Source organism: Leopardus geoffroyi, chromosome B3 (assembly GCF_018350155.1).
Source record: "Leopardus geoffroyi isolate Oge1 chromosome B3, O.geoffroyi_Oge1_pat1.0, whole genome shotgun sequence".
Taxonomy (NCBI): domain Eukaryota; kingdom Metazoa; phylum Chordata; class Mammalia; order Carnivora; family Felidae; genus Leopardus; species Leopardus geoffroyi.
In genome coordinates, this window is record NC_059337.1 from 133,216,250 (window position 1) to 133,228,084 (window position 11,835).

An 11,835-nucleotide genomic window follows, 5' to 3' on the forward strand; every position below is an offset into this window, starting at 1 on the left:
AAAGCAGCCAGGAGCTCTGGTGATAAATTAGATACATGGATGTAAAACAAGCAGGTGTCCAAGTGTGCTGACCTGGGAGACAGGATAATGGTGGTAACAGAGGAAAACAACAACGAAATGAATGTCCGGGTTGAAAATTTCTTCCCGAAAGCTCAGACTCAGAGCTTAGGCTCTGTCTCTTGTTCCCACTTGTTTGGACTGAAACACACTCTCCCAGGATCTTCCTTCGTCTTGGAGTCCAGAGGATTTTAAAAATGATTGTTCTTGGGGCGCCTGGGTGGCTCAGTCGGTTGAGCGTCCAACTTCGGCTCAGGTCATGATCTCACAGTTCGTGGGTTTGAGCCCCGCGTCGGGCTCTAGGCTGACGGCTCAGAGCCTGGGGCCTGCTTCAGATTCTGTGTCTCCTTCTCTCTCTGCCCCTCCCCCGCTCATGCTTTGTCTCACTCTGTTTCTCAAACATAAATGTAAAAAAAAATTTTTTTTAAATGATTATTCTTCTACGACGTCCACATGCCCGACCCTGTGGAAAGAGCTAAGGAGCAGAGTGGTGTGGGAGCTGCTGGGGCCCTGGCCATTTCCCTGCCGGGGCTTACACCCTAGTGCAACCCCAGCCCAGCATCGGACCGTTGCCAACCAAGGGCGTCAACAAGTCCCTGCGAACCTTCTCTGGCTGAAGCCTGCTCTGCCAGCTTTGCAAGCAGCAGAGGTCCGGGCTTAGACGGGGGAAGTCCAACTGACCCCGCTCCCCTTGGTCTGTATCAGCCCATGTGGGGTTTGCATAGCTGAGGGGAAGGGGAGCCCCAGGAAGGAGATACCAGACATCCTGCTAAGCTGACAACGTCAGCCCCCTGGTTTTTACTCCGAAAATAAAGGAAATGTCATTGTATTTGCACCTCGCAGTCTGTTGGACAGCTCGTCTGAATTACAAAAGTGAATGTTGGCTGGGAAATCTGTTTCTGTGGATGCCACGACAGAGAGACTAAGTGAAATATTTGGGTAATTCAGGAATGCCCTCTCCCTGTGGTGAGAGCTTTTCACTGACCCAGTAGGTGAATGTGCTCAGGGGGAGATGAAGGAAAACTCAACAGAGGAAGACGAATGAAGGAAGGTGATCTCTGACAAGGGAACGAAAAAGTCCCTCTCGTCCCTGAAGGTCAGATGTGGGAACACAGAACCTCAAGAAGCAAAACCCTATTTCTTGCCAAAATCACATCAAATATTCCCTACCCCGCCCTGCGGTGTTTTCCCAGGAGGAGATTCCATTTCAAGCATGGAAGGGGCAGTCATCCACCTTGCAACAGAAAGAGCCGGAACAGTTGTGAGGTAGCCGGTGGGGTGGAAAAAATGCCTGGAATTTGGGGGTCAGGAGAGCTAATTGGCTACCAAAGAGTATGAGGCCCTAGGAACACAGGGCCTCAGTTTCCTCATCTGTAAAATGGGACATTAATATATATTTGTCGTTACTTAGCAGTAATAGTCATAGCAGTAGTATATTAATACTAGGTTAATAGGAATTAATTAAAGTCATGTAGGGGAGGTACCTTTAAAAAAATTTTTTTTAATGTTTATTTTTGAGAGAAAGAGAGACAGAGCATGAACAGGGGAGGAGCAGAGAAACAGGGAGACACAGAATCAGAAGCAGGCTCCAGGCTCCAAGCACAGGGCCTGACGCGGAGCTCAAACTCAAAAACCGCAAGATCGTGACCTGGGCCGAAGTCAGACAGACGCTCAACCGACTGAGCCACCCAGGCACCCTGGGGAGGTACCTTTTAAATGAAAGCCTCTAACTAGTGTGATACAATTTTTCTGTTACCCAACATTGCCTAACTTACCCAGAGAAACTTATTTCTTTTTCAAGAGACCATTATAAATGCCAAATCTAGGGGCGCCTGGGTGGCTCGGTGGGTTCAGAGTCCAACTTCGGCTCAGGTCATGATCTCACGGTCCGTGAGTTTGAGCCCCGCATCAACCTCTGTGCTGACAGCTCAGAGCCTGGAACCTGCTTCTGCTTCTGTGTCTCCCTCTCTCTCTCTCCCTGCCCAGCCCCAGCTCACACACTCTGTGTGTGTGTGTGTGTGTGTGTCTCAAAAATAAGTAAACATTAAAAAAATGTTTCAAGAAGTGCTAAGTCCAGTCCCACGAGACGATATGACTACCTTAATTTAGAGATTTGTATTAACTAGTCATTAAATGGTAACTGTTTTAAAGGCAGCAACAACGTTAAGTTTGCCGAATCAGAAAATGTCAAAATGTACAAAAGATATCTGAGATTATCTAAAATCTAACCTCGTGTAACATACAAAAACCCCCTCTTCAAGGAAGACTTGAAGACTCGCTTATCCGAATCTTAAGGAAGTGACATCCGCAAAGGTACCGTGCCCGCAGCACCCCGCATAACATTTGAAGTCCTCCGTCAGCACCTTCCGCCAGGTCCCCAGGTCCGGTAACTGGGAGGCGTCCTTGAGATCAAAAAGGGAAGTCCCCAAGAACATGGAGTTCCAACGCTCACTCAAGAGGAATCACTGGTCTATTTTCATGAAAATGCCTTGGGACAGTTCCATCGGTTTTCTGCCTACACACTCATTCTTTGAAAAAGAAGTTCCAGCACAAATGGTTGGAAGACCTGTGACTTCCCAGAACGTTGATTATTCTAAACACCATTTCCAACTCCACCGTGGAAGCCACAAGAAGAACACAGAGAGGGCTCCATCCTTTCTACAGACTCCCCCGCTGTGCGGTCTCCAGGACAAGATGCAGGGAGGATGGCTGTGGCCCCACCACGCACTACAGTTTGCCTGAAACGCCCACGGGGTTCGCCTCATTTCCGAAACTGTGCGTGTGCGAATCGAGGGGTCTTGCAGAGCACGAGTGGAACTGAAGGGGGCTTATTTCCCTGCCCACCACCCCTAGAAACCTTAATACTCGTAGCTTTGCGATGTAGGAGAGGAAAACCGAGCCCACCCCCAACCCTGCTGTTTCAGTAAATCGCACGGTCGCAGAGATAATGCGAATCTATTTGATGAGATTCAAATATCATCTGTGCGTTATCATTTTACTCAACACTCAAAACACTACTGAGCCTGCCAAGCAGATTATATAGCTTGGCACACTTTCGTTTCATGAGTGACACTTAATATGAAATAATTTTCACTGACAAATAGAATAACAGCGATATAACAGATCCTGAGGTGGGAACAGAATAAATCTATGCATTCCAGTACAGTCATAACCACGTGTTATCAAATGCCTCTGTGCAACGTTCCCATAACTTATAAGGAAAGGGAGGCCCTGGTTTGTAATTAACCCCTAAAAAACATCCTTTCTCCTTTCCTTATTAATAGACTGGTCCAGGGCTTTTTCCGTGTTTGTGGCCCGCCGAATCTTTTGCTGTATACATGCTTGTATGATATACCTTTTTCCTACTCACTCTGAGCACAAGTGCCTCTCAAACTGTCGAGGCAAAAGTTCTCTCTTCAGCTAAGAAGTTTCAGGGCTAGGCAAGCCATTCCCTTGGGCCTTCTTTAGAGAAGATTTTGGACATGTTAAAAGCAATGATTTTCAAACTGTTTCACAGAGGTACTAGGTTTCTAGGGTGAGCCCCCCGGCGCTCTGGGATCCTGGCTCCTGATTCCCACCCCCTCCCCCCCCCCCCCCCTCCCAAGCAGCTCTGTTTCTGTTAGGCTCTTGTATCAGGGTCTTGCGTAAGATTCCATTTGGTGCTAAATATAAAACAAAAAATGATGTCTTCAAAAAATGTGTGAAATCCATTGCAACAAATCACTTTCTCCCTCAGATGCTCTTACCAGCCCTCCCTGGGGCTGTTTCCTTCAAATGCAGGTTTATGTACTTACTTCTTTCCCTTTAAAGACCTTTGTTTCCTCTGCCAGAATTTGAAACATGCGTGAATTAAAACAATCAAATATACTTATTTACAATATCCAAAACGTAATCTAGAGTTTTACACAAGAAATCTCTTCGAGGTTAAGATTGGTTTTTCTCACATGGATTGTAAACTGGATTGAGCACCCCCTTCCCAATTTCGGACCCTCCCCCTACACCAATCTTTTGCCATCAGCACAGCAGGCATATACCTGACATGCAGTCTTTATGAATTTTCTTCTTATAAGCAAAGAAAAGAATGAAGCCGCCACTCTCCCTTTAGCTCGCCGTGAAACTGACATTTGGTTGGTATTCTGGACTAATTATTAGAAATTTGGCACAGCTATCAAAAAAGGCCAGCTTCAGTGAGTATGTGTATATCTGACAACTGAACATGAATTAGGATATTATTGAACATCTTGTTCATTTGTATTGGTGAAATAAGTTGTACACAGTAGCATAATGACCAATTTTCCACTACCAACGTCAAAAATAAATCAACAGAAATGCCAAAGATTTGCAGTCTCTTTAGAAATCCTGAGCCAACTATTTGACAGACAATGGAGAAGGCAGGCAGATTCTAGAAGACCAACAATTCCCATTCATTTCCTTCGGTTTGTAAAAACAACCAACCGACTTGCTTCCTGCCAAGGACCATACTTAGAGATAAGAAAGCTCCCTGCAGGAAATCCTTTGCTAAAGGAGAAGCGTCGTGCCATTAAATGCAACCCTTGTCACCAAATCCCAACCAGTGAAGTGTTTGACAACATGGGATCATGAAATATACGCTGATTCACTCCAACAGGTGATTGCTACATTGCGCTTCCGCTTCTAAAGTCTATCTACCCTATGTCAGAGACTCAGGATATCGTACAAACATTAAAATACAACCGGGATTCTGTCCACCGCCTCTCTCCCCCCATGCAATTAGGTGATAAAAACAAGGAAAATTTGCTGCTTTTTAAAAAGATCAAGGTGTTCATTAAATAAGATCCAAAACTGACCATTTTCAATTAAAAGAAGACAATGCTATAAATCATGATTGGACGGAAGAGGTTACTAAACGCATATCAAGAATTTAGAATTTAAAGACCACCACTGACAAGATGAGAGACATGTCAGAAACGCACTGGTATTATATTTACAAGTTTCCACGTTGATCGCCAGAGTCAAAATTGAGGAGAGGGCCTCCTTGGTTATTTTTCACTCCGCAAAGTGAAAAGTGGGGGGGGGGGGGGCAAACTTTGCTCCCTTCTCGACCCTCGTCGTTGAAACCAGGAGCAAGACAATGACAATATTCGCAACTCTGATTTTGAGAACCTCTCAATTACCCTACAAACTACAACAGTCTGCTCATCTACAAAAGAAGAGGAAACTTTTCGGGAGTTCATCAAATGCTAATTGCAGTTTTCAAAGAGTTTATTTCTATTCAGGAGTTTTCCTCTCCCAGCTCAGCTATTGAGAACACCCTCCCCTGTACTTCCCAAAGCACCAGACACAGTCTTTATTTATCCCTGCTCAGGCAGCCTTCGAGCAGGGTTCCAAAGTGCCAGTTCTTTGAATTTAATTGCTACAGTACGACGTTGAACCCTCTCGCAAACAGACACTCTTCATTATACCTTCCCCAAGTGCCTCTGTATCCACAGGTAACGTTCGAGGCTTTACAGCTCTAAAAAGAGCTTCGTTCTAACAGTAGACCTGCAAATCAGTTTGATTCCACAATTAAGCGCTCAAATACATTCTTCTTAGCCTTGCCTTGCACAACTCAGAGGTGGCAAACTGCTAGGTAAGCACGTGTGCTCATCCTTGCTTTAAGGGTGTTTTTTCCCTCACATATTTTTAAGAAAAATACAGTTATGAAATCCAGGAGACTGCATTTTTGGTTGTTGTTGTAAAATGACCTTGATTTGACAGGCATGGTCTCAGGTTTCAGCAGATGCTGTGGGAAAGCTTACAGAAGCCAACACGTTCTCCAGGCATCTGTGAGACATGCAAGTTTTTTTTGTTGTTTTTTTTTTTTAAGTGGTGGTTATGGTAGGGTATGGGAGTGTTGGGGGGGGGAGGTACTAGTCTCAGTTTCCATGACAACCATGTCTCCACTCATGGGTTATTAGATACCATCCACTTCCTGTGTCTAAATTTTTAAGCCAATCAGAAAAGTGTTTATACGTTGAACAACTTCTGAGACAGTGTTTCTCTTAATTGAAGTGCTTAAAGGCTCAAAGGAAGACGTCCATGGGCCTGATGTATTTTTTTGTCCCATAGATACACAATTCCACAATATTTACTAATTCCTATTCTATTAAGGTGAGGAATGCCCCTTTTCTGGGATGGGAAATGCATTCTCCTCGACCCAGGTGCCACAATTTCTTCTAACAGTGTGCCAGCTGATTTTGCTTTTTCTCTCTTCACTGCCTTTTTCTTTCACGGTTGCAGACTTAAATTTAGTGCGTGATACGTGTTAATGCCCAGGACACTTAAGCGATCAGAGTAAATTACAGTTAAGCATCCATCTGCAGATGGTGAAATTTAAATATCCGGGTCAAAAAAACGCCCAGGAAAAATTCTCGTAAGTTGAACAACTTTGCATTCTCCGGCTCCCGAGGAGAAATCATGGAGAATGTATTGTAAAGCGATATGTCTATACATGTAAGCTAGCAGCTGACGTCTGCAAAGAAATTTGTCACCAAAATGGCCTACTTTATCTGGAATAGGAACAACAACGAAAAATTGCACATAAAGGTGATCGCAAGCAAACTGCACGCGAAATTAAAAAGGCAATCTTGCGGGAATCTGTGCACGGAGAAGCCTCATCTGAAATTACAGCAAGATTTCAACAAGAAGGTTTGGGGTGGCTGTTTTCCTAAGTCTCCATCTAGCTGGCCAATCAGTGCGAGAGTTGAAGTGGTTTAGAGTCATTTGTGTGGTCTTCCGCTCGGCACTCGGAGCTGCACTCCCCTCTCCTAAGGCAGAGCTGGCGATCAATGAAAAACAGGGAACAAAAGGAGAACAGGATGTCTTCCTTAGCTAAGGAAAATGATTCCCTTTTTCCTCAATGAGCCAGGCGCACCCTGCCTACGACCGGCTCCACACCGGGGCTCCCCAGCAGACCAGCCCACAGGAGGCACATTTTACATTTGCAATCATGTGTCCCAAATGCTAGCAAAACGTGTCACCTTAAGCACATCCTGTGACAGAGGGCTCCCCGAGCCCAGCCGACCGAAACTAATAAATTAAATAAATTAATAATCCCACAATTAAAGGCTGCCGAGAAAGACTGCATTTCCCTTCCCCAAATGTCATCCCAGGAGTATAAACAAAGCATGAAAAAACAGTCTCTTCCAGCCTCCCGGCCAGTAATCGTGGTTTTCTCCTCAAAAACAACGTTTCTCCAAAAAGAGAAACCTTCTTGCGGTCCTCGAAGGGGACTCTCATCTGTCCATGTCATATTAGGATAACCAGTTACAGTGTGTGAAAAGAGGTTTAAACTGCCCACAGAGCTGACGCTGCTCATAATTGATAGCAAAGCAGTTACGACAGCAATGCTGTAAACTCTGCCCGAGCCAAACTCCACATTGAACACGTTAGCTCCCTGAAAATAAAAGTAATGCCCGGGGAACCCACAAAAGTAAAGCCCTGGGAAGTGATTAACAGAATTACATCCATTATTTGATCATTTTTTAAAAATTATTCACTTGTCTGCTATTTTTTTTTTAAATTTTTAAAAACGACGATTCACAAATGCCTGAGAAACTTTTTTTTTTTTTTTTTTTTTTAATGAACTTACTTCTGAGCCAAAACTAATGAAAATATTCAACTTGCTCTCCCTGGATCTTTCCCATCCGGGCTGCGTGCTGTAAATCAATCGGAAGCCAGGTGGCAAAATGGGGGCGGACACCTTAAAAAATCAAAGGGTGCCCCCAAAATGCAGCAGCCTGAGCAGCGAGGGCTTCTCGTGACAATGCTGAGCCAGAGCAGAGGCTCGGGAGGCAGGAAATGAGCCCCATTTTCGTTACCTTCGATCGCCGGCCCCCCCCGCTGCTTCTCGCGGCCGCATCGGGGGGCTGCGGCGGCGCTGGACTCGCCGGTGGCCCCGCCGCCGGGTCGCGCCGTCTCCCGGCCGAGCTGCAGCCGATCGCGGCCGGAACCCCGGCTCCAGCCCCGGCGCCCGCCCGGGGTCGGCGGCGCGGCTCCCACCCGGGGCCCGGAGCCCCGCTGGGTCCTAGTGCGCGCCGCGCGCCCGCCCGCCCGCGGCCCGGTCTGCAGCCGGCACGTACGGCGGGCCGCTCGTGAGCGCCGGGAGTCCCCGCAAAACAGACAAACCCGTCGGCCCCTTTCAAAACCGGACGCCGTGCGTGCGGGTGAACCGGCGCCTGGTGTCACATCGTAGCATAAGATGTGAAAAGGAGCACATTGGCTCCACTGAACTCCCCGAAGGCGGAGGTTGGTGGCCGCAGCCCCAGTGCGAAGCGCAGGGCAGTAACTGGTTTCCGGAGGGTTGCCCGGTGCCCTTGTGCACCTTCCCAGCGCGGGGATCAACAAAGACAGATTTCAAAAATCTGACGCAAAAAAAAAAAAAGACTGAAAACTGGTGTGTTTAAAACCATCTTTTAAACAGTCTTCCAAAGAGGTCAGAGTGGGAGAGAGCCAAAGCACAAGAGACTTAAAAACTGCGAACAAACTGCGGGCTGATGGGGGGTGGGAGGGAGGGGAGGGTGGGTGATGGGTATTGAGGAGGGCACCTTTTGGGATGCGCACTGGGTGTTGTATGGAAACCAATTTGACGATAAATTTCATATATTGAAAAATAAATAAATAAATAAACATTTAAAAAGCAAAAAAAAAAAATAATAATAATAAAATAAACAGTCTTCCAATTATTTTGTTTCCGAACAGGTCCTTTTTGCATTTTGCTTTCTCTTACCTTATCGTATGCTATTTTAAATAACAAAGGCCCATATGGCTAAACACGTAGTCTTTTGATTTTCAAAAGACCTCAAAAATTGCATCAAAACACGCACTCGTGTATCTCCGGCGAAATCAATGAGAAAGAATTGATGGTGGCATATGGTGGGCCTCCTAGAGAAAACTTAATTACAAATTAAAACAAATGCGAAAATGCGCAAATTCAGTAAACTGAAAGTAAATCACGGTCCTAGATGTATACACAAGTCAGCTTATGAACAATTAGGGAAATGTAAGTTCTAGATTTCTCTTTTAACTGCAGAACGGGTGTTACCTGAACCCCTATCACAGATTCTCCTCGTCGTCCCCAAAAGGGCTTTCGGTGACCTGTCAGCACGTTCACTTACCGCAGCCCACCTGGCAGGCAACGTTTAAACTGGCAAGGGCTCATTTAAGGGGAAACTTCTATTAGCCCTTAATTCAAAATACAAGTGCTTTAGTTTGAGGGGCCTGTTTGAAAGGCTTCGGGACCCGGGAGCTTGCTTTCGGCCTTTGACGTCACCAAGGTTGAAGGTCACAATTCTGTAAAACTTCTAATAACAATGGCACTGTGGTTTGACACCAAAAGGAAAATCAAGTATGTGTTTTCTGAGTTCTATTCTCGGAGCAGAAAAAGTCCCTTTGAAAATTACTCGTGCCCACCTCCTTCCCGATTATAGCTAAATAAATGTAATGGAAGATTTTTAATATTAATTAAACATCAAAGACACCTTTTCCGCTGCCTTATGTCCACGCAAAAAAACAAAACAAAACAAAACAAAAACAAAACCTAGTTGGCATACGTTATGCCTGTCGAGCTTCAAAGTACTCATGCGTACATCTCGCGTGATCTTTACCACACCTCTGTGATAAGACGGACATCATAATCCCCAATTTTCAAACGAGAGTGGAAGTCCCAAAGGGTGAAGTGACTCATCCAAAAATCACACAGCTGGTGTGTGTGGCACCAGGGTCTCAGACTCAGTCCCCAACATTTCTTTCTCAAAGGGGCCACCTGCCCTCCCAAAGAGTTCTCCATTAAGCACTGTGGAAAATGAGGCGTCCAAAACAAAAAGGCGGGTAGTTTCCGTAGCCATCATTTCTTACCTGCGCTAGGAGAGCAATTAACCAGAACAGAGACAAGGGGACAGTTGAAAATATTTTAGCCTCTGCTCAAAGAGGAAGGTGGCTGGTAGGATTTCTGTCCTGGGGCTGTCCAGGCCAGCCTGGCAGACGCAACACTGAAGATTTGGGGGGCTGAGAAACGCTCCTGTTGCCTGTGCCCCTTCGATTCTTACCGAAGACCGAGATCCACTTGGCACGTGGGGGAGCGAGGTTCTCTCAAGTAGAACTTGGTTTTCCACGTGCAGTCCCGGCGCTGAAAGTCCTCGAAAAACCCTGGTACCTCGGGTGTTTCGCATATACGTGTCCTCGTAGTGAGACGGAGGGTGTCCCTGCCCCGACCCGGTGACAAGTGGGTGTGACTTCTCAGCCCTCCTGCACCCATGGGAAAGCCACACTCAGTCCTGTTTGTGGCAGCCCACGGCGGCGAGGAAATGTAACTTCTCTGATGATGTGTCGCACCCACTTAATACCCGCAGGTGAGGGCTGGGTGACATTTAGCTGAAAAGACAGAGACACTTTATCCATAAAAATTATTCGTTCCTTTCCTTGGGCAGCCCATAAGAGGCTGGGCGTGGCATCATCACTGGAAGATGTGGAGGACCTTCTTGAGAAACAACTTGGAAGGAGTAATGTAAAACTCACTCACTTGATGGATTAATTTGATCCCGGTGTCGAAAACTGGTCTAATGACGTTACGGTCACACCAGCCACGGGGCCTTCGAACGTTGCAAATGCTAGGCTCAGAGTAATCTTAGCACCAATACGAGGTAACGAGACGCCGAAAAGCAGTGCTGATCGTAAGGCATTCCTCAAAGCTAGAGCGCGCCCCAAGAGGTGTTGGTCAAAAGAAACTGTCATTCATTCATTCATTCATTCATTCAGTTGTGTATACCTCAAACGTTGAGAGCCTAATATGATCAAGGTACTGTTCTAGGCTCTGTGTGGGCAGACACGTAGACCAAAAATAAGCAATGCCCCCTCAAAGCCGTCCTCATCCTATGGAGCCCGTGGACAGGCAAACAATGGCAGAACGGTGGTGTGCCTGTAGTAAAACTACATCACAGGTGCCGTGCGTTCAAATGCCACTGTCTCAGTCATGGGCCACTTTGTCTTTCGAGCCATTCTCAGTGGTGCCCTCCTCCCCGTATCGCCAGTAGATTTGCAGGCTGAGTTCATAGAGCCCTGTTCAGTTGGTTCATGGCTAGGTCTGGTCAATGAGAGGTATGGGAGAAAGAGTGGAGGATGGGAGGAAAGAGAGTAGAGGGTTTCTTTGCCTCCTTCTGGCCTCCAATGAGATCTGTAGCAGCAGTGGCAATTGGCTGAGGCTTCTGTCAGGTGACCCCAACCCGTGGCTTCGTTAACACTGCCACATTCTGTTAACATCCCAGCTTAGAAATGTCAACGGCTTTCTGCTGAAATTCGTCTTTGGGTAACTTCACCTTCCCCCGTTTGTCTCAGATCCTTCACCACCTGTGTGAGCAATCCCTTGCATTAAATTCCTTCTGTGCAGTGCTCGCTTCGGCAGCACATATACTAAATTCCTTCTGTGCGTGTCAGCAAACTCCAATGGAAAGGCATCTTACGAAACACCCGAGCAGTACTCCTCGAAACTATCAAGGTCATCATAACCAGGACATGCTGAGAACCTGTCATGGCAAAGAGGAGCTTAAGGAGACATGACAGTGAAATGTACTGTGGTATGCCAGATGGACCCTGGGATGGAAAAAGGACAAGAAGTAAAAACGAGGGAAATCTGCATAAAGTTCGGACTTTAGCTGGCAACAATTTATCAATGTTGGTGCATTAGTTGTAACAAATGTACCATACGTTAACATGTAAAATGTTAATAGGGGAAACTGGGTATGTGGAAACTCTCTGTACTATCTC

The 11,835-nt window shown here is 46.3% G+C and overlaps 1 protein-coding gene across 3 annotated transcripts in view; it reads right to left on the bottom strand.

The window, feature by feature from the left end:
* The window catches only part of FOXN3 (forkhead box N3), a 402,841-nt gene extending 394,771 nt beyond the window's left edge, over nt 1-8,070 (bottom strand). Inside the window, exon 1 of one of the 3 annotated variants that reach the window (XM_045451831.1) lies at nt 7,896-8,070. The gene's annotated coding sequence lies outside the window, so the exon portion shown is untranslated. The remainder of the gene's footprint in view (nt 1-7,895) is intronic. The other 2 variants (XM_045451833.1, XM_045451836.1) reach the window with 2 other exon arrangements.
* Between the last annotated feature and the right edge of the window lie 3,765 nt (nt 8,071-11,835).